This window comes from Panthera uncia (genome assembly GCF_023721935.1).
Source record: "Panthera uncia isolate 11264 chromosome C1 unlocalized genomic scaffold, Puncia_PCG_1.0 HiC_scaffold_3, whole genome shotgun sequence".
In the NCBI taxonomy this organism is placed as follows: Eukaryota; Metazoa; Chordata; class Mammalia; order Carnivora; family Felidae; genus Panthera; species Panthera uncia.
Window position 1 is genome coordinate 50,902,190 of NW_026057584.1, and position 21,450 is coordinate 50,923,639.

The following is a 21,450-nucleotide window of genomic DNA, read 5'->3' on the forward strand; positions in this document are numbered from 1 at the left end:
ATCTTTTTTTTTTTTTTTTTTCCTTCCCCTCCCAAGAATCTATTTTCTAGAGGGAAATACAGTATAATGCCCTTAAGACTCTTTAGTCTCTCTCAAGAATCAAATATTAAAAAATTTTTTTTAAGTTTTTTAAAATGTTTATTTATTTTTGAGAGAGAGAGAAAAAGCATGAGTGGGGGAGGGGTAGAGAGAGACACACACAGAATCTGAAGCAAGCTTCAGTCTCTGAGCTGTCAGCACAGAACCCATCACGGGGCTCGAACTCACCAACCATGAAATCATGACCTGAGCCAAATTTGGAAGCTCAACCGACTGAGCCACCCAGGTGCCCAAGAATCAAATATTTAAGAAATCTTTACTAAACATTTTAATAAAGATATTTGTGGTACAGAGTGGCAAAGACAATTTATTTAAAATACATTCCATTTCTAGAGGAGATCCATTATTTCTTGATATTTCCTTATTGAAAAAATGGAAAACACTTTCTGACTGCATTCTGAAGAGCCAAACAGCTGTTATCAAATGACAATTGACCTAAATTTTATACAAAAGTACTTATTAATTCTGTATACCAGCTTTTATACAAACTTATATGGAAGTTGAGGTGCTAAAGTTACATAATTTTGATCAATATGTATAATCTGGATACTGCTCTGCTTTATCCTTCTAACAACATATTGTTTCCCTCTCTGTTATTAGTCCAGTGGCCAATTTAGCCTTATTTATCCATCTAATGGAGTCTAAAATGTACACTGTCTGCAGCTTCCATGTCCTCTCTTTAACTTTTCCAGTCCCTTGCAAAATCACCTCTTTTCATAATCTCAAGTATCTTCTCTGTTATGTGACTTCTAAATTTATATTTGCAGATCTCAACTCTATCCTGAGTGACAATTTACATCTCTTTCCATCTCTTAGGTCTACTGGAATGACTTCATGATACCTGATATTAATCCATCCCAAAGAGATTTATTATAAAACATACTTCCTCTATAATAGTAAGTTCAGAAGAATATGTATGCTTGTCTCTCTAAACTTTGTCCCTTGCAGTGCTAGTGTCCCATGAGATTTAATAGTTTTACTCACACACACACACATACACACACTAGTACGCAATTTCCCAGAACTTTATTATGTTTATGTTAAATGTAAATATTTAAGAGGAAGATAAGATATTTAGTGTGTCCTGAATTGACAGTGGAAAACCTCTTTGTGTTGAATATTTATAAACATATCAAAGTCTCCAGTAAACTGTTGCTTGAGAAATATTGGTTAGACAAACAGCCTAGCCTGTTTGCTTTGAGGCTCTTTGTTGATAGCTATTAGAGAAAGCATCAAATGTGTCCCTGCACTTCTACTCTTTTTGTCATTTCAACTTGAAATCTATTATTTTTGAAGCCTCTTGAACTTACTGTCTTCCAAACAAAATGAATATCAAATTTATTCTATCCTGCTTTTAGAAAATTATGCTTCTCTCCTCTTTGTGCCTTTTCACTTCAAGGCCTTTCCCCCTCTTACCTAAAATTTTATATTTTTCAGATTAATCTTCTAATCTCCAGCCCTCCTTTCACAGCTCCTTGTTTCTAGAGTCATTAGATTAGCCCTTAGAGCTTTGTCATGGTTATGTAACTCCCTTCTTCCAAAATTTGCAGTGACCCTTCGTTTTCAGCTAAGTGAAATATTGATTCTTCTGGCATTTGAAGCACTTTATACCTACTCTCCATTTACCTCACCTCCTTCCTCCTTCCACAGATCCTACGTTACACTCATTCTGGATGATTCATTGTCCTCTTGGACCTGTCTCATGTTTCCCTCCCTGAGCCTGTGTCCATTCTGCTTCTTCTGCTTCAGTCCTTTCCCTACTTGTCCTATCTAAACTTCTCTGTTCTTGTTCATGCTTCAAGACCGAATTCAAATATTACTATTGTCTTCAATAGAACAATGAACTGTTCCCTGATTCTTTCAGTGAAAAGAAGCTTCTCTTCTCTTGGGCTTTAGTGGTAGTAGGGTGTTTTTTCTTTGTTTTGTTTTTTGTTTTGTTTTATTTTGGTTTGGTTTTGGTTTTGTTGTTGTTTATTTGTGTTTTATGTAGTTCTGTATTCCTGAACATATTTGCCAGAAATTAATATGATAATTTATTATTTAGTGCATGTTCTATCTTCCCTTCTTAATATGAACTTATTGAAGATTGTCAAGTAAATAAATGTAGAGGACAATTAATAGTTGATGAGTATACATATAATTTTTAAATTCTCTGTGTTTACTACATATCTTGCAAGTTTTGTTTTATGTTGTTAATGAAAGTGATATTATTATCCTCATGAAGTAGCATTTCATAAATGGAAATGCTTTGCACAGAATGACACAGGCCACATGAGCCCAGCTATATTATTCTATTATATAGCCATGTATTAATTGCATTACAATTCTTATATGTCCATTAGAGAGATATTCCTACATTCATATTTATATTGCTAATCATTATTGTTATAGTTGGAAATAGTTAATATGAAGATATGGGCTTTCTTTAAAGTAAGTTGTACTCTAATAAAGGTTTATTCATAGTTTCAAACTGGTTGCATTTTAAAATAGTAAATTAGTTGAACTGTTCATCATAAAATTTTAATTTTTTTCACAAATTTATAAAGTATAAATTTAGAAACCATTCATTAGGAGATACCTTATGGAATTTCTACTCTGAAAATGAAAGAAGGCAGAAAAATTTATTCGTTGTTTTGAACTCTTTATGATGAAAATTATTGTTCTTATTATTGATTGTGATTTGGCTATTTAATGATCTGATTCAAAAGTCTCTATCATGAAGAGATACTGGGGCACCTGGGTGGCTCAGTTGGTTGAGCATCTGACTTCGTCTCAGGTCATGATCTCAAGGCTTGTGAGTTCAAGCCCCGCATCAGGCTCTGTGTTGACAGCTTGGAGCCTGCTTCAGATTTTGTGTCTCCCTCTCTCTCTCTCTGCTCTTCCCCACTTGTGTTCTGTCTCTGTCTCTGTCTCTCTCTCTCAAAAATAAATGAACATTAAAAAAAATGAAGAGATACCATATTTAATTTATATTAATATTTTTACTGGTAGGCCATATGACACATATAATTTTAATAATTCTGACCACTGTAGTTAAATAAGATCATGAACTCTGGAGGATCATCAATATAAAGAGATTTTGACTTACCCTGTCCCTATGGTATGCCCAACGATCTTCCCATTAATTCTGTTGTCATGAATGGAAGGATAAAGGAAGATCTTCCATAGACCTATCAGCAAATGAGAACATGGTAATTTCATAGCACCTGTAACTTCCATTTGAAATATTTATCATGGTTTGTAGTTATACATTTACATTTATGATTTGCTTCATGTCTGTCTCTTCTACTGGAATGGAAGAAATAGAGACACAGACACAAACTCCAGAGACCCTTCTCTGGAGCAGAGCCAGGCAGTCAAAGGTTAGTACTAGCAAGTCTCATGTTCTGCCCTGGGGGATCCTGGAAAATTCAAGGTTGGTACCTGCCCCCCAGGCTTGGCCTCTATTCCTGGTGTCCCAACATGCCTGCTTGAAGTCTGCTGCATGGTCACTCAGGATCTCTTCCTTGTGAGCACCTGTCATCAGTCTCTATTTCCTGCTTCTGGATAACATAGCCAAGGCCAGCATCTCAGCCAACTTGGGACATGATGGGATGGTAGTTCATACTGGCTATGGCAGTCACCTCGTTGCCTCTGGTATAAAAGCCATGAACTTTAGCTCCTCCAGCTATCTCAGGATGATGATGTAATTGAAGCCTTTTTCATACCCTGTGGTCCTGGCAGGCAGACAGTACCATGTGAGCTGGGCAGAGTGGATGGGGTTTCATGGGGTCTGAGCCCTGACTCCACCTTGGACTTCCCACCCTGGAATGCGTGTTCTGGGTCTACAAAACTGGGATTGTGTTTGCACATGTTTGCATGTGTTTGCATATCCAGTGCAAGCACAGTGTCACCCAATTAAAAGGTGCTAGATAAGTATTTGTCCCCATGAATGAATAATGTCAGGACGTTTTTTCTAAGAGGCTCTGGGTTTATCTTACTGGTTATCTAATTAAGGTTGAACCCAGTATTTGAGATTAATCACTCAAGTCATTACTCCATCCAGGAGGAGATTTCTAACAGATTATTCATGATCTAAGAGTGAACTTGGAGCCAGATTTAGGAGATTCTTTAAGAAAGATGCTAGTTGAAGAAGGAGAAAAAGATTGGATTTTGAGAAAGAGAGGGTACAAAGGTAAGGGAGAAGGCTAAAGAAAGAAACAAGAGAAATGGTCAGTATTAGGAGGAGAGAGGAGAGTTAGGGAAGAATGGAGTAAGTCAACACAGAGTTGGAGAGCAGCAACTGACACTAACAAAAATGGAGCAAATGGGCCTTCTCTGGAGCCAGACTTGTGTCTCTGCTCATTCTCTAGCTGCTGAGACAAACTGCTTCTCTGTTCTGAGCTTCAGTTTCTCTCTGTGAGATAAGTGAATTTGCCTCTAGTGAATTCCACAACTCCTGAATTTTGTGAATAGTTTCTGTGGGAATGAGCAAAGGCCCTGGTGTTGATGATCTTGATAACATTTAAGTGAGACCTTTAGAAGAATGGAAGAAAGCAGGAGGCTGTGTAGTAATAAAGAGGGGACAGTGAATGTAGGTCATTTATATAAGCAGTTTATAAGAAACTAGGTTGGTAGAAGGAAAGATAATACATGTTAATTTAAATGTATTTTAGGAAAAAAAAAACCCTTCTATTTAGTCCATACCTTATCACAGGTAATTACTGCCCAAGGAATCTGAAATATTTAGGGGTCTGAAGCACATGGCAGATCCAGGGCCAAAGCTAAAGGATAGTCATAGTAGTTAAATTTAATGAGCATGTAATACACGAAAGTGCCTTTTCATTTGTTTTGCACGTAAGATATGCCATGCTAGTGAGTATTTTTCAGAGTTGAGATATTAAAAGTGAAGTTCAGCAGGGTTAGCTAACTTGTTTAAGGTCACATAGCTAGTAAGTAACAGAGCCAAGATTCAAATACACATCTGCCAAACTATAAAACCCATGCAAAGTTTAAGTACAATGTATTGTTTCAAATAGCTGGGAGTAAGAAATGGGGAAATATAAGATGGGGGGAGGATTTGGGTTGCTACTATTTTTTTATTGATAAATATTTTTTTTTAAAATTTTTTTAACGTTTATTTATTTTTGAGACAGAGAGAGACAGAGCATGAACGGGGGAGGGTCAGAGAGAGGGAGACACAGAATCTGAAACAGGCTCCAGGCTCTGAGCTGTCAGCACAGAGCCTGACGCGGGGCTTGAACTCACGGACCGCGAGATCATGACCTGAGCTGAAGTCGGCTGCTTAACCAACTGAGCCACCCAAGGCGCCCCATGATAAATATTTTTTAAAAATAGTTATTTTTATGTAAATTGATTGACTAAATTCCATTGGCTAAAACCAGTGGTAATGCCAAATTTGGGGCAGTGGGGTGGTTCTCCTTGGGTGCAGGCACTATAAGCTGACATTTTCTATAGAGAATTAAAAAGCAGTAATAACCAATTAAAAGTCAGTTTGCTTTTTATTACCACCATGCACCAGCAACTAATGCAGCAATTAAACAGTATCAGTGATAAAATACTCCTCAAGTGTCCTATGCTGACTTAACTTCTATCATTGTATATACACAATATTATGTGTTTATATATATACACTCATATTATTATATATCTACATACATATCTTATATATGTACAGTATTTATAGTATGCATAAGTGTATACATATGTATTATAGATACATATATATTACTTATTATTTGATAAACGCTGTGTTCTACAAGGGAGATCCTTTGGGGGAATCTCCAGTTATCCAATAGTCTCCTGGCACATGCAGTCACAATACTTAACGTTTGTTTCAAGAGGAAGCAATCGGCCAAAGAACTAAGTTCTCTTTTTTGGTCATTGTGATATCGTTTATTTCACATATGCTGTTTAAAGTATATTGAAGAAAGCAAAAACTGCACTCAAATCAGACACAAATGATTTTGAACAATTTTAAACTTTGGAAAAGTTTACCAGGTATAATACAAATGTTTCCTGACTTTTCTAGTGAAGACATTTTAGTGGCAATTTTTCAACTGTAGTTGCATTTGAAAGCTTTTAGAATTGACCCAAAGAAACAATGACATGAATAGAACTTCATTGTGAAATATAATTCCATAAACCTTGCCAAAGTTATCTTTGATATTTTTTTCTATATATTTTTATATCTGTTGCTTCATGTGAAGGAAACATTTTCAAAGTGCCCTTTGAATTACTCTGAGTGGAGATAGATGAACAAATCTGACAATGAATATGTGAAGAAGATAAATTTTGACAACATTGTTGAATGTATGCAGACATTAAGGCTCAAAACAGAGAATGCAATATTATTGATTACTTGAACAGAACACTGTGTAGATATACTTTTTTCTTTTTTATAAGCAAAATAGTTAAAAATTAATCTGCTCTGTTTTCAAGTTTCTTTTTTTTAATGTTTACTTATTTATTTTTGAGAGAGACAGAGAGCACAAGTGGGGAAGGGGCATAGAGAGAGAGTGGGAGACACAGAATCCGAAGCAGGCTCCCGGCTCTGAGCTGTCAGGGCAGAGACTGATGCGGGGTTCGAACCCATGAACCGTGAGATCATGACCTGAGTCGAAGTGGGATGCTTAACCAACTGAGACACCCAGGTGCCCCCTTTCTCAACTTTCTGACATATCTTTACTATTTATTTTATTAATTATATTTTTATACTGGCATACCAGCACAAATTCAGCTAGAGAAAATGTTTACTGTATTTATTTTCTAGCCATTAGTATTATTTGTCTCATTTCAGGATTGTATCTGAGAATACTTTTTTCATATATAAGGGAAGTATTAAAAAAACGATCCACTCTGGGTATCCAATATGCTAGGTATGACCCTGGCTAAAATTAAGGGTTATTTTAAAAATTCTTCTTGGATGATGGTGGGAAATAGCTTTTTACTTCTCGGTCTCCAACAGAGTTCTGAGCATAGCAGTTGATAATACATACTTATTGAATGAAAAGACACATGATAAATGAATAATAAACAACTGCTTAAAATAAGCCATGTTTGGTCTGCTAGCATTACTGGAAATCTACATTTTTACTGTGAATCTAAGAACCTAAAAATAATTTGACTGCTAATCAAAACTACTCCTTTAGGTTTTGGCTGAAAGATGAAAACTACTAAATAGTTCAGTAAACTTCAGAATGTTTTAATCCCCTAAAAAAATCCCCTAAAAATACTCTGTAAAAGATTTTGAAATTTCGGGCCTGGTTTGACTTTTTGTTTTTTTTCATATAATACAGGAGTGATAATAGTAGTACCATATAGGGCTGAAGTGAGAGCACAATGAGATAAAATATAGAAAGTATGTAACAGTGTTCAACATCGTCTGAACATTTGATAAATGGTAGCTATCATGATCATATAGAAGCTTACATTTTTTTGATAAAATTACTTTGACCTCATATGGGTCCATAAACCTTTCCATTTGAGGAGTAAATATTTCTAGGCTAGTGTTTTATTTTTCTTTAACAAATTTTAGGACACAGGGGCACCTGGGTGGCTTGGTCGGTTAAGCGTCCAACTTCAGCTCAGGTCATGATCTCACAGTCCGTGAGTTCGAGCCCCGTGCCAGGCTCTGCGCTGACAGCTTGGAGCCTGGCGCCTGCTTTGGATTCTGTGTCTCCCTCTCTCTCTCTCTGCTCATCCCCTCCCACACTCTGTCTTTCAAAATTAAATAAACATTAATTTTTTTTTAAATTTTAAGATATAGAGATTTGGTACCTGTAGCTTTTGACAAAAATAAGTGAAAGCCAGAAAATGGTGAAAATGGAATTAAAAAACTGTGGGAGAAAGGAATCAGATCTCTGAGAGACATATTCATGGTTTCCTACAAGCCAAGTTTACATCAGCACCACTTGACAAAATCCTATCTAGAACTTAGGCTCATGAAACGCCAAATTTCACTGGCCCTAGTGGCATCAAGCAGGGTCAAGCAGCAATAGGCTCCCTTTCACTATCAGCTATGTCTTCTTGTTCTCTTTATATAAATTATATTGGAGAAGTAGAAGAGTAACAATTCATTTACATGTTTAATTTCATGTAGCTCATCATTTTAGCCTAGGGAAGGGCTGTACCAGTGGGGGGAAAATATACATATAAATGTAAGTATACATATATACATATATATACACACACACGTATACATACATTTATATTTATACACTTTTAAAACTCTTTTCTCAGTCACGATGATGTCATTGCCCAGCATGTCTGTGATGTGCATTGCCTGTGACAAAGTGTACACCAGTTTTGTGTGATTCAGTCTGTTGTCATTTGGATAGTGTTGATCCATAGTAGACTCTCTTTATTGCCTGCTTGTATGGTAAAAACAATAATCCCATCTCACATTTTTAGTTTGGGCTACTACAGAAATAATAAACGTAACTACCTGGGATATTTTTACACATTCTTCTATTGTTTTAAATTTAAAACAATATAATCTGACACAAATCTTGAGGAAGGGGGCAGCATTTATTATTATTCCTACACATAATTGCAAATGAGATGGTTAGGTAAGTGTGGAGTCATGGGGTTACATGGTGAGGAAGTGGTAAAGTCCAACCTCTGCATTCTGTCTAGAGCACTTTCTACTTTATTATACAAATTTGTGGTGAAAATCGTGTCCATAGATAAAAAGCATTGGATTGAGAAGTTGTTATCTACAAGTGATAAAAGTTAACTAGGAATTTGGACTTTATTTTGAAACTAAGCCTGGATTACCATATTTGCCTTTTCAAAATTCCTATTGAACAAATAATCAGTAAAGGGAGTGGTTTTATTGTTATTGTGTTAGTAATTCCAAAAGTGGTTAGTAATTTATATTATTTTTTAGTAAGCACAATTCTGTGATACCCTTTTTCCAATATCGTTATATATCTATAATTTTGGGGACAGGGATGGGTTGGCCAGTAAAGCAGCAATCAGTAGTGTCTTATGTCCCAAACTAGATCTTGGCAACCAGTTTTCGGTTATTTCCATTAATAAACATCGTAGGACTAAATTCATTTTCTCTTGACTCGTCTGTCCCTGCCCACTAACCTAAACTTCCTATAATACCCCTTTATTATGTGATGAATGAAATTCAAACTTCTCCACTGCTTGCTACTGATGGTACTTTGTTTATTTTCTTAAACAGAGCTAGAAGTAGTGGTGTGCTGGTAAACTACCTCTATGAAAAGAAATTAAAAAGCTGTGATTTGTAGAATTGGCCAATTTCCCTTGTCTAAACATTTCCATCATGGACTTGGAGTTGGAAAGAAATGAGCATGATGAGCTCTTCAGAGCTGGTGAGGGTTGGGCTCCAGTGCAGTACTGGGAAGGGAATTCAAGATCACCATACTCTGACTTGTAGAGTCGCAGAGGAGAAAAGTCAAATCAAAAGCAAAAATGCACTTTTCTATCTTTTTTCTCCAACTATGGGTACCTAATTTAGTAATTTACCAACAACTACCTGAGGGGTGAGCAATTTATCCAAAAGCGGTGGTAGTGATGAGCATAGGGCAGAGTATTACTATAAAGTATCTATGGGAGATGAGATAAAGTGAACATATGTTGATAATCAGAAGCCAAAACAGATCAACAACAGGAGAATGCTATTCCTACCTACACGTGCGATGCTGTAACCCAAACAGATTAGGTAGACAATTTAAGAATAATTGTGCATTGGAATGGAGACATACCTGTAGCTTCAAAGAATCTGTTACAGTTCAAGTTTTTATTTTCCTATTTTAGTAAAAAGCAAAATCACAGAGTGACTTCCTCGTGCTGGTCCAGAAGTTTCTGGTCCAGAAATTCACCTTTCTAAAAGTAAACACAATGTATGAGGGAGAGTGTCTTCTAGGATTAACCAGCAAAGAATAATCTAATTGCCAGATCTTTTTTTTCTTCATTTTTCTCACTTTCTTTTCAAATTCAATCATGTAATTTAGATACTCTGTTAATTATAGTAATTACATTTTCTGGATTTGAATTGAATAGCAGTCATCAATTTTTATCCCCTAAATTTAAATGCCTTAAATTAGATTTCATTATAAAATGCTAATGTCAAGTTTCTGCCTGTGGAGAAATAGTCATGAAATGGAAAGTGCAAATGGTATTGTAATCTTCTGTCTAAAAATAAGAATGAGTAGTTGAGTAACTGAATGATATTTGAAATTGTGGTATATAATCAGATTTATTATATTTTAGACTTAGAATACATATTAGATGTTCAGTACTATTCAATCCCTTAATTATATTACTCTTAATTGATTTCTTTTGGTGGGGGTGACTCAAATAGAATCTAAAAGAATTTAAAGGTTAATAGTACATAGCCTTGTTTTGTAGTATATTCTAATATCTCTTTGCCAGCTTCAATTTATCATGCAAGTGGTGTTGGTTTATGGTAGTCAAAGACTATGTGGCCAGGCTTTTATAATACCAGGAATAATAAATCTTTAATTTTTCTAAAGATACAATAGATACTAGATGAAGATAATTAGATGAGCCTTAAGACCAGAATGGATGGACACCGAGTGTTTCAGTTTTTACCTGTTTCTAGCTATGAATCGATTATACACAGAACATTAAAAAACACTTAAATTTATAAATTGAAACAGATTTTTTTGTACTGATTATTCTTCATGTAGTAGCTAAGCTGTCTGGCTCTGGGCTGTGCACAATTTCATATTTTTTACAAAATACGAACACCTTAATTGGGTTTGCAGACACAGATTTACAGGCTTTACTAAGGCTTTAGTTATATTAGTCTTATGAATGAATTACATAGAATCCAGACACTATGTGAAAAAGCCATTCTGAAGCAGCATGAATATGTTGTCTCCTAAAGTTAGCCTAAAACCTAACTAAATCTGCAAATAATAATACAAGATATCAAGGTGAGAAGCATCACAGATTAGTAGATGACTCTTTGCCAAGAAATGATACTGCAAGAATACTGTGACTTTACTGAGGTATCAATGACTGAATGGAAAAGAGTCAAGGAAGTTCCCATGAAAGAGGTGGAAAATGTTTGCACCCTGCAGGAGGATAGGAGTCAGGTGGAGAGAAAGGGAGTTGGGTTTCTTAGTGGCAGGAATAGTATGGGGGTATGCCTAGAGAATAGACTTTAGCACATTGGATTTTTCAGCGATGGTGAGCTGGCTATTCTGGCTGAAGTTAAAGATTAGTTTAACTGGACTGTATTATAGTGTTTCTCAATTTGTCATTTTCATGCAATGCACCTGGACACGCTGTTAAAATGCAGATTCTGAACCAGTAGGTCTGGGGTGAAGACACTGCACTGCCAAGAAGCTCTCAAGTGATGTTGCTGCTGTTCTTCCTGGTCCACACTTAAATAGTGAAGTGTTAGATTTTATATTTATCTTTAACCGTTCACTTGGCATTTTAGCTTGGAAAAGTTAATTAGAACTTATGCATAGATGACACTGGATTTCATCTATTTTTACCTGTCATTACTGTGCTGAAATGATTTTGAAGCAGTCCACATCCTTTTAAAAGCTTTCCTAAGGGTGATACTACCATGATTTCCAAATGTTCTGGTCCTAGTTTTTGTCGGCTTGCCTCTTTGATGAAGTTTCTGACAGCTGTTAGGCTTGATTTTGCCATCTCACTCCCTCTTTCTTTCTCATTACACTTTTTTGAATCCCGTCTGCTGGACTAGTATTTGCCGCCTGTGGGATTCTCACCTTTCAATGCTCTAATTCTGTCTTCCCAATACCTTCCAGGAATATCTAACTGTGACCTCTCATTCAGCACCTCATCTTGAGTCTCCTTACTTGTGATCTGCCTCTGGTCTCCCTCATCCACCGTGTCCATGTTCCTGGTCTGAAATTGCCAGATGACATAACAAAAAGTAAAGGCACTAACGTTTTTGTCTGATACGACTTGACTAATTATAATTTTATTGATTGATTAATTAATATTTAATTTAATTAAAACCCTCTCAAGAGGCTAGTGATTTTTAGTCAAACTGACCAAGAACAATCTAAAAGTGATGCGTTCCATCCTATATTTGGTTTTTTTCTGGATATGGGGAACTTGAAAAATTGACTATAAAATGAATTGTTCATTGTTAGATGAGAGAAAAAGTTGGAATTTTCTTCTCCTTTTTAGTATAGAAGGATTTTGATATAGAGTCAGCTCTCTTGAATATGTAACTATAAAGAATTTCATACGTTTCTTACAGTAATGTCCCTTCTGCTTTTCTCTTGGGTCATTAGACAGAAGTTATCCAAGAGAGAAAAAGGTGGAGCTGTCAGATTTGGGGCTTGGGTGAACTTCTAGTCTGTCTGCAGCATGAAACTTCCTTTTGGATTATTTTCTATTTACCAAGGCCATTTTCAAAGCATACTTGTATTCTTGTAGAATATGGATTTTAAAAAATTTTAATGTTCATTTATTTTTGAGAGAGAGTTAGAGTGTGAATGGGGTAGGGGCAGAGAGAGAGAGGGAGACACAGAACCCGAAGCAGGCTCCAGGCTCTGAGCTGTCAGCACAGAGCCAGACGTGGGGCTCGAACCCACGGACCACGAGATCATGACCTGAGCCGAAGTCGGACGCTTAACCGACTGAGCCACCCAGGCACCCCTATCTATTCATCTTTTGATGGACACTTGGATTACTTAAATAATGCTGCTATAAACATAGGGGTGCATGTATCTCTTTGAATTTGTGTTTTCATATTTTGGGGGCAGATACCCAGTAGTGCGATTACTAAATCATAGTGTAGTTATATTTTTAACTTTTTGAGGAAACTCCATTCTGTTTTACACAGAGGCTGCACCAGTTTTCATTTCCACCAACAGTGTAAGAGGGTTCCCCTTTCGCCGTATCCTAACCAACATCTGTTGTTTCCCGTGTTGTTAATTTTAGCCATTCTGACATGTGTGAGTTGGTATCTCGTCATTTTGATTTGCATTTCCCTGATAATGAATGATGTTGAGCATCTTTTCACCTGTCTGTTGGCCAAGTAGATGCCTTCTTTGGAGAAATATCTGTTCATATCTTCTGCCTGTTTTTAATTGGATTATTTGTTTTTTGGGTGTTGAGATGTTTAAGCTCTTTATTTTGGATACTAACCCTTTATCACAGATGTCATGCACAAATATCTTTTCCCATTCAGTAGTTTGCTTTTTAGTTTTATTGATTATTTCCCTCACTGTTCAGAAACTTTATTTTGATGTGGTTCCAATAATTTATTTTTTCTTTTATTTCCTGGGCCTCAAGAGACATATCTAGAAAAATGTTGCTACAGTCCAATGTCAGAGACATTACCGCCTGTGCTGTCTTCTAAGATTTTTATGGTTGCATGTCTCATATTAAATAAGATGGGTCTTTAACCCGTCTTGAGTTTATCTTTTATACATTTTTTGAATGTACATTTATGGTTCATAGAGTAAGGACTTATAGCAAAAAGTGAACACTAATGGAAAAATAAAAACTCCCCTCTGGTAGAAGCTATTAATGTTTTGCCCTAGGCTGGAAGGTCACAGGTGCTCTGACATTTTTGGCAGAAAAAATGAAAAATGAAAAAAAAAAAAAAAACAGAGAAAAGAAAGAAAAAGAACTTTGTGACACATTTAGGGCAGGTCATCTAAGACAGTGCCCACCCCATCAAGTGGTCTTTCTCTTGCTTGCTGTTTTGGCCTCAGTTTCCTAAACGTCTCCCTAACCTGTTCTTCCCTCCACTTTATTACACTCAAAATATGAATTCACTTTCTCCTCTTGCCATAAGAGAATGATTCTTTGAATATGCTTAGTCCCTTAAGTGGCTTAACTGGAAAACTCTCCTTAGGGTTGATGTGTGAGTCATCTAGAAGGCTAATTAGGGCGACAGTATCTAAGGAGACTCCTGTGAGAAATGCTGTAAAGAGGAGGGAGATAACGAAGATATTTGTGTGCTGAAAGCTGTTTCTGCTAACATAAACAAAGGCACATCATCTTGGAGCATTATTCCTAAAGGGTTTGTGTAGAAATTATTATAATATAAATGGAGTGTTTCTCACTTTGTAGAAGTATATTCTAAATTTTTAAATGTTTTTTTAAATTTATTTTTGAGAGACAGGGTGAGAGAGAAAGAGAAAAAAAAAAGCATGAGTGGGGGAGGGGCAGAGAGAAAGAGAGGGAGACATAGAATCTGAAGAAGGCTCCAGGTTCTGAGCTGTCAGTACAGAGCCACGGGGCTCAAACTCATGAACTGTGAGATCATGACCTTAGCTGAAGTCAGATGCTTAACTGACCGAGGCGCCCAGTCGCCCATAGAAGTATATTCTAAAATGTGCAAATCTATTGTCACCACGTCAGAGAGGTGGTTAATTTGAGACAATGCTTGGGAAAGAAAAAAGAAAAAATTAATTTAGTTTGCTCAGTCTCTGCTATATGGCAAAGACAGAATCTTCATTTAGTCATGTGAAAAGCACAAGTAGCGTGATACAAATGTTAAATGGCATGAGAAAGAGTTAAAGATAAAAATCAATTATTAGTAATTATTATGGATCATATAATATAACTATGGGACTTTCAGCAGCTATTAAAAAGAATGAAATAGATTTCTACATTAATTTGAAAGTATTCCCCAAATTTATTAATATTGAAAAAGTTAGCTGTAAAACCTACATTAGAATGGTTTCACTAAAAAAAAGGGATTGGGGCTCTATAGGTTTAAATATATGTAGTGCTTTTATAAACTGAGCATTGAGAATGATATTACTGTAGAATGATATATACCATAATATTAATGCTGATTAGTTTAAATCGATGAGATTGGTAAGAGGAAGGGGAACATACTAGCTTTTAAATGTATATACTAATGTGCACACACACATATAGATATATAATGTGAATATATACTAATATGAATATATGTAAAGAGTTAAATATATAAATATATATTTAGAATAAGCATGTACTAATTTAATTATTAAAAATTTATAAAATTGAGAGCGTATCGGTAGTTTCTGGTGATTCGGAGCTGGGAGATGGTTTGACTCAAAAGGACACTGTAAAGGGAATACTTTTGGCTGATGGAACTCTTCTGTATCCTGAGTGTGATGGTGAGTAATGATACACAAATCTATGCATGAGCCAAAGTTCATAGAATTTCACACCAAAAAAACACACTTAATTGAATGTGAGTTTTTAGAAACTGTAAAAGTCAGTGAAGAAAAAAAAACAATATTTAACAAAATATTGAGAAGTGGGTAATAAAAATAGTCCTTCAAATTCTACCAATTATAGACTAGACTGAACAACCAAATTTTTTTCCAAGAGAAAACTATGCCAAAATATTGAAAACTTTAGGGTTATTTTCCAATTTGAGACCACTTAATCACTGATAGTCAAGAGAATAAGTCAGTGAGTCAATAGGATGGGTAAGTATTATTTGCCCTGTTTTATAAATAGGTTAACTAAAGCTCAGGACAGTTTAGTAATTTACCTACAAATACATAGTTAATACGACTTTAAGTTGAAATCCAAACTTTAGAAAAAAAGGGGTCAAGATTTCTATAAGTAAAAAATATATATAGGATACAAAATAGTTGTATGAATGAACTATAATAAAGTAGTAATGAAAAACTAGCAATATTTGGGATAGAAATATATTCCTTTACACTAAGAGTAATAAAACAGGCCATAGACATAAGTAGTTACTTGTGACCCACATCTATTCAGGCATCCCTGGAGGCTCTGTGGATAGTGATCACAAATTACTGTCATCATCTCAGTGTACAGTTCAATCCAGGATGCTGAAAATAAAGCAATATATTATTTTTGTCAAGAATCTTAATTCAACTCTGCAAAAGCACTTGACCTACATACTAGTAAAAGGGCTTTTAATGAAGTAGTAGGTAGCAAAGATGATAATGATTTAACATGGGTCCTTTGTAGTATTAAAAAAAGTATAAATTTGAAGCCTGTTTGGTAGTGCTACATTCACATCTTATCGCAATGTTGAACTCTGTGTTTTTGTGTCAATAGGAGTTAAGTGGCAAAAGAGATCAGAGTTGCATAGTTAAAGCTGGCAGTCTACATTATAATTCATGGATATCTCCATTTGCAGTAATAACAGTGAATATTAAATATCTTTCTTCCTTTTAAGTGGTCATAATTCAAAATGGCACATTTTAAATATAAACTGTTTTACAAGAGTAGAATAGGAATTTCCTCACTGACTTCATCCAATTCAAGTTTTATTTATTTGTTTTGTTTTAAATTCCCTCTGTCTTTCTTATTTTTTCAATGTCAAATACTGTTTTTCATTTTTGCCTCATCTATTTAAACCACGTGCATCCTTTCGGAGCTCAGTTGAAATCCCATGGTTTTTTTTTTTTTTTTTTTTTTAATGTTTTTAATGTTTATTTAGTTTTGAGACACAGAGTGCAAGCGGGCAGGGCAGAAAGAGAGGGAGACACAGAATCCGAAGGAGGCTCCAGGCTCTGAGCTGTCAGCACAGAGCCCGATGCAGGGCAGGAACCCACGGATCGTGAGATCATGACCTGAGCCGAAGTCGGAAGCCCAACCGACCAAGCCACCCAGGCGCCCCGAAATCCCATGTTTTTAATGTAAACCTCTTTGGAAATAATGCTTTTTATTTTCTGAAATCTTACTATACTTAGAATATAACATTTTTTGTTCAATGCAAGTTGCTTTTATCTCCGAAAATATTGTAAGCACAGAGACTTTATCATGCTCCTTTGACATTTCCCTAGCATCCATTCATCAAGTAGGTATCGATCACCTTCTCTATTCAAGGCACCATGTTGACTGGGGAGGGAGATACAAAGATGACCTAAAACTCATTCCTTACCTTAAAGAATTTACTATCCAATAGAAGAGATAAGACTTGTTGTACATGTGACTCCAATAATAGACATTGTATCATACAAAGTGATTAAAAAAGAAAAAAAGAACAAAGGACACTTCAGTGTTGCTACCATGGGTAGAGGATATTTTTCCCATTGATTTTTGAAATAGTCCATGAAACAGCTTTCCTAATCTAGTTTCTTTCTTTTTTTTTTAATTTAATTTTTTTCATCATGATATATGTACTCTAATTCCCATTACCCATTTCACCCATCCCCATCCACCTCCCCTCTTGTAGCCATCAATTTGCCCTCTATAGTTCAGAGTTTGTTTCTTGGTTTACCTCTCTCTCTCTCTCTCTTTCTCTTTTTCCCCTTTGCGCATTTGTTTTGTTTCTTAAATTCCGTATATGATTGTAATCATACAATATTTGCCTTTCTCTGACTGACTCATTCTACTTAGCTCTCTGCTCTATCTATGTAATTGCAAATGGCAAGATACTAATCTGATTTCTTATCCTGGAAATTTCCTCCTTATGTCTGACACTAACACTAATAATTCTTAAAATTATATATAACATTTTTTTTCTAAGAAAGAGTTTATTGAAAAATACATTTTTTTCTGATTCATGCATTTCCCTCCATACTGCAATGTCCCTGAAATCAGGTTGTGTGTGTGTCTTGTCGGTTTGTTTGTTTCACTCTCAAAAACTTTATAGTCTTCCAAGACGGAATGATCATGGTACAAGTTCCAATACAAATTTCAATAAAATGTGTTTTTCTTAAAATTTTTCTTAAAATTTAAATTCAAGTTATTTAGCATACAGTTTGTATTTTTAAATGATGTCTTACAAAGCCTTTTGGGGAGATGGCAATCATGATACTAGGTTAAACAATGTGAAATTACGATACGAATAATTTTTGACCTACACACCCAGCAATTTTGTTTGACATAATTGTCAGACCATTTATAAATTTTCCCATTTCTGTTCATCACATCATCACCTCAGTTGTGTTAGGTGCATTATTCTTACTACACATGTAGTTTGCTGCTCCTCAAAATGTCCTTAACTGGAGATGACATTAAAATGAAAAGTAATTTTGCACATGAAAAGGTACAGGAACAAAGCAGCGGGGACTATATTTGACATTGGAGCAAGCATTTTTATGGAATAAGTGATCTTAAGTATCTGTTTTCCTGCAAAGCAGTAATAAAATGCATAGAGAGCCCCAATGGGAGATATTCACAGGTAGGTAAAGCTGTGCTATGCTATTCCTTAGATATATAAACAAACATTACTTCTCATTTTCCCAGGCAATACAACTAGAGGTAAGAGCAGTTGTCAAAATCACCTGGACTGATAAAATAAATGCCAAAGTGATGAGAAGCTGGTGAGGCCACCATGGTCATGCAAGAATATTATAAAAAACATTTTGTTATAGTTTAAATGGCAATTTTTGTTTCCTTTTAGTGGTATAAAAATAATAGTGTGTCTTACACTGATGATATAGATTCATTGCAGTGAAATAATTGAGATGTTTGCTTGTTCTTGAAGAACATTTTAAAAGTTGTTCACATAAATTATGCTATAAAGAAACAAAGACTCTTTAAATGACTATCAACTTTTGGAGAACACTCAATCAGTGTATTTATTTATTTATTTTTATCCAGTCATGGCTAAAACGTGACTTCATTTACTTCTCCTTTGTGTTTTATTAGACATAAGTTCTGATTATTTTTAAAGTTTCTTTATATTTGTAAAAAATTTAGTGGTGCCTGGGTGGCTCAGTCGGTTAAGCGTCCATCTTCGGCTCAAGACATGATCTCACAGTTCGTGAGTTCAAGCCCTGCGTTGGGCTCTGTGCTGACGGCTCAGAGCCTGGAGCCTGCTTTGGATTCTGTATATCCCTCTCTCTCTGCTCCTCCCCTGCTCACACTCTGTCTCTCTCAAAGGAATAAATAAAGAATTAAAAATATATACATATATATTTGTAAAAAATTCAAATAAACTGTCATATAGTAATCATTTCTTGTTTTTATGATATACTTGATCTCTCCCCTCAATGAATCTCAGGTCCATACAGCGAAATAGTATGAGTTAAATAATAGTTTCAGATGGCATTTGAGGTGACAGAAATAAATATGATGAAAAGATAACTGGCACAGACAAGAAGTATTTAGGAATCAAAAAAGGAAGAGATCTTGAGAAAAATATCAGGAAAGTCTTTGTGTCTTGAAATATGGGTGGAAAAAATTTTTATTCAGGTCTTTTGACCATTTTTAAATAGGATTACTTGCTTTTTTGCTTTTGAGTTCTATATATATTCTGGTTATTAATTCTTTTGGATATTAGTCCAATAGATACGTGGTTTGCAAATATTTTCTACCATTTCTTAGGTTGCCTTTTCATTTTGTAGATTGTTTTCTTTGCTCTGAAGAAGGTTTTTAGTTTGATGTAGTCCCAATTGTTTATTTTTTCCTTCTGTTGCCTCTGCTTTGTGTGTCGTATCCATCTTTGTGTGTCATTGCCGAGATGTTGAAGAGTTTTTCCCCTATATTTTTTTCCAGGAGTTTTACAATGTTAGGTCTTACATTTAAGTCTTTAACCCATTTTGAATTGATTTTGTGTTTAGTGTAAGGATCCGATTTAATTCTTCTGTATGTAGATATTAAGATTTCCCAATACCATTTGTTGAAAAGACTGTTCTTTTCCTATTGTACATTCTTGGCACTCTTGTCAAAGATCAGTTGACTGTATATTCTGGATTTATTTCTGGGCCCTTTATTCTGTTCCACTGGTTTATGTACCTGTTTTTATGCCCCTACTGTATATTTTGATTACTACAACTTTATAAATAGTCTGAAATCAGAAACTGTGATGCCTCCAGGTTTATTCTTTTTTCCCAAGAGTGCTTTGGCCATCCAGGGTCTTTTGTGGTTCCATAAAACTGACCACTAGGTACGTGAAAAAGTGCTTAACATTACCAATTATCAGGGAAATGCAAATCAAAACCACAATGAGACATCACCTCATACCTGTTAGGATGTTTGGTATTAAAAAGACAAGAGACAACAAATGTCAGAAAGGATGTGGAGAAAAGGGAACCTTTATATCCTCATTGTTGATGGGAGTATAAATTGGTATAGCCATTATGGAAAATAGCAATGTGGTTCCTCAAAATACTAGCAATAGAACAACCATATGATCCAGCAATCCTCCTCTTGGATGACCTGAAGGAAATGAAATCAATATCTTGAAGAGATAATTGCACTCCCATGTTCATTGCAGCATTATTCATAATAGCCAAGATATGGAAACAATCTAAATTAAATGTTCTTAGATGGATGAGTGGCTATATATTCATGGAGATGTAGACCAAAGTGTATAAACAGGTCTTAGAAGAATGACTTCTGAGGATCTAATGTACAATATGGTTGTATTAGTTAATAATATGGTATTGTATACTTGAAAGTTGCTGAGAGTATGTCTTAAGTATTCTCATCACACACACACAACATGTTAGCTATGTGAGATATAATTGTGTTAATTATCTAGATCTTGGTAATTATTGTGCAATATATATATGTATATCAAGTCATAATGTCCTATTCCTTAAGGATATATAATTATGTTTGTAAATTATTTCTTAATAAAGTGGGGCAAAAAGAAAGTTGGGTGGAAATAGGATAGGAAGAAAAGGGAGTACAGGTATCAATGAATGGAATATTAGAAAGACTGTGAGAAAAACTACAATGAGAAAACCAAAGAGATTTTCAGAGTATGGGAAGGATTTGAGGAGATTAATTATAAATGAGGTGGAGAGAAAATTTGGGACCAGAATGAGGGGTCCAGATATGGATTCTGGATTTTATCATGGTGGTGGTGAGGAGTAGTTAATGATTATCTTGATCGCAAGTTGCAGTAATTAAGCTGTGGAAACTTTTAATTTATCAAACATAATCTTTTATTTAAAAATTTTTTCAGAAATATTTTTACAATACATTAACTTTCAGACTTTTAGTTATTAACATATGCAAGATGTTATGTCTCATAATTTAGGAAATGTCCATTTAATTCTTCTAGGAATAATGATACAAGTTCCAGAACAAAAAAATTAAATGTTAAATGAATAATAAAATGTTTTTGAAATACTTTGTGCAAAAAGAAAATGTCCCTAAGATTTTGCTCTTTTTTCTATATAGTAAACTAAGCTTGTGTATTCCATGGTTTTAGATGCTATATTAGTTTTGTTTTGCTGAGTAACAAATTATCACAAACAATGGCTCAAAACAGCACCCATTCATTAGTTCAAAGTTCTGTAGGTCAGAAATTCCAGCACACTAGGCTGGCTTTTATGCTCAGAATATCACAAGAGCGAAATCAAGGTGTTGACCAGCCTCTCATTTAGAGACTCTGGGAAAGAATATGCTTCCAAGTTCATTCTTTTTTTTTTTTTTTTTTTTTTTTTTTTTTTTTTTTTTTTTTTTTTT

At 35.0% G+C, this 21,450-nt stretch overlaps 1 protein-coding gene across 11 annotated transcripts in view; it reads left to right on the top strand.

Moving 5' to 3' along the window:
* Window positions 1-21,450, top strand: part of PDE1A (phosphodiesterase 1A) — a 329,201-nt gene that overhangs the window by 103,066 nt on the left and 204,685 nt on the right. Inside the window, exon 1 of one of the 11 annotated variants that reach the window (XM_049615403.1) lies at window positions 844-995. The exons of the other annotated variants lie outside the window; for them this stretch is intronic. The gene's annotated coding sequence lies outside the window, so the exon portion shown is untranslated. Of the gene's footprint in view, window positions 1-843; window positions 996-21,450 lie in introns of those variants that run through there. 11 annotated transcript variants of the gene reach the window in all.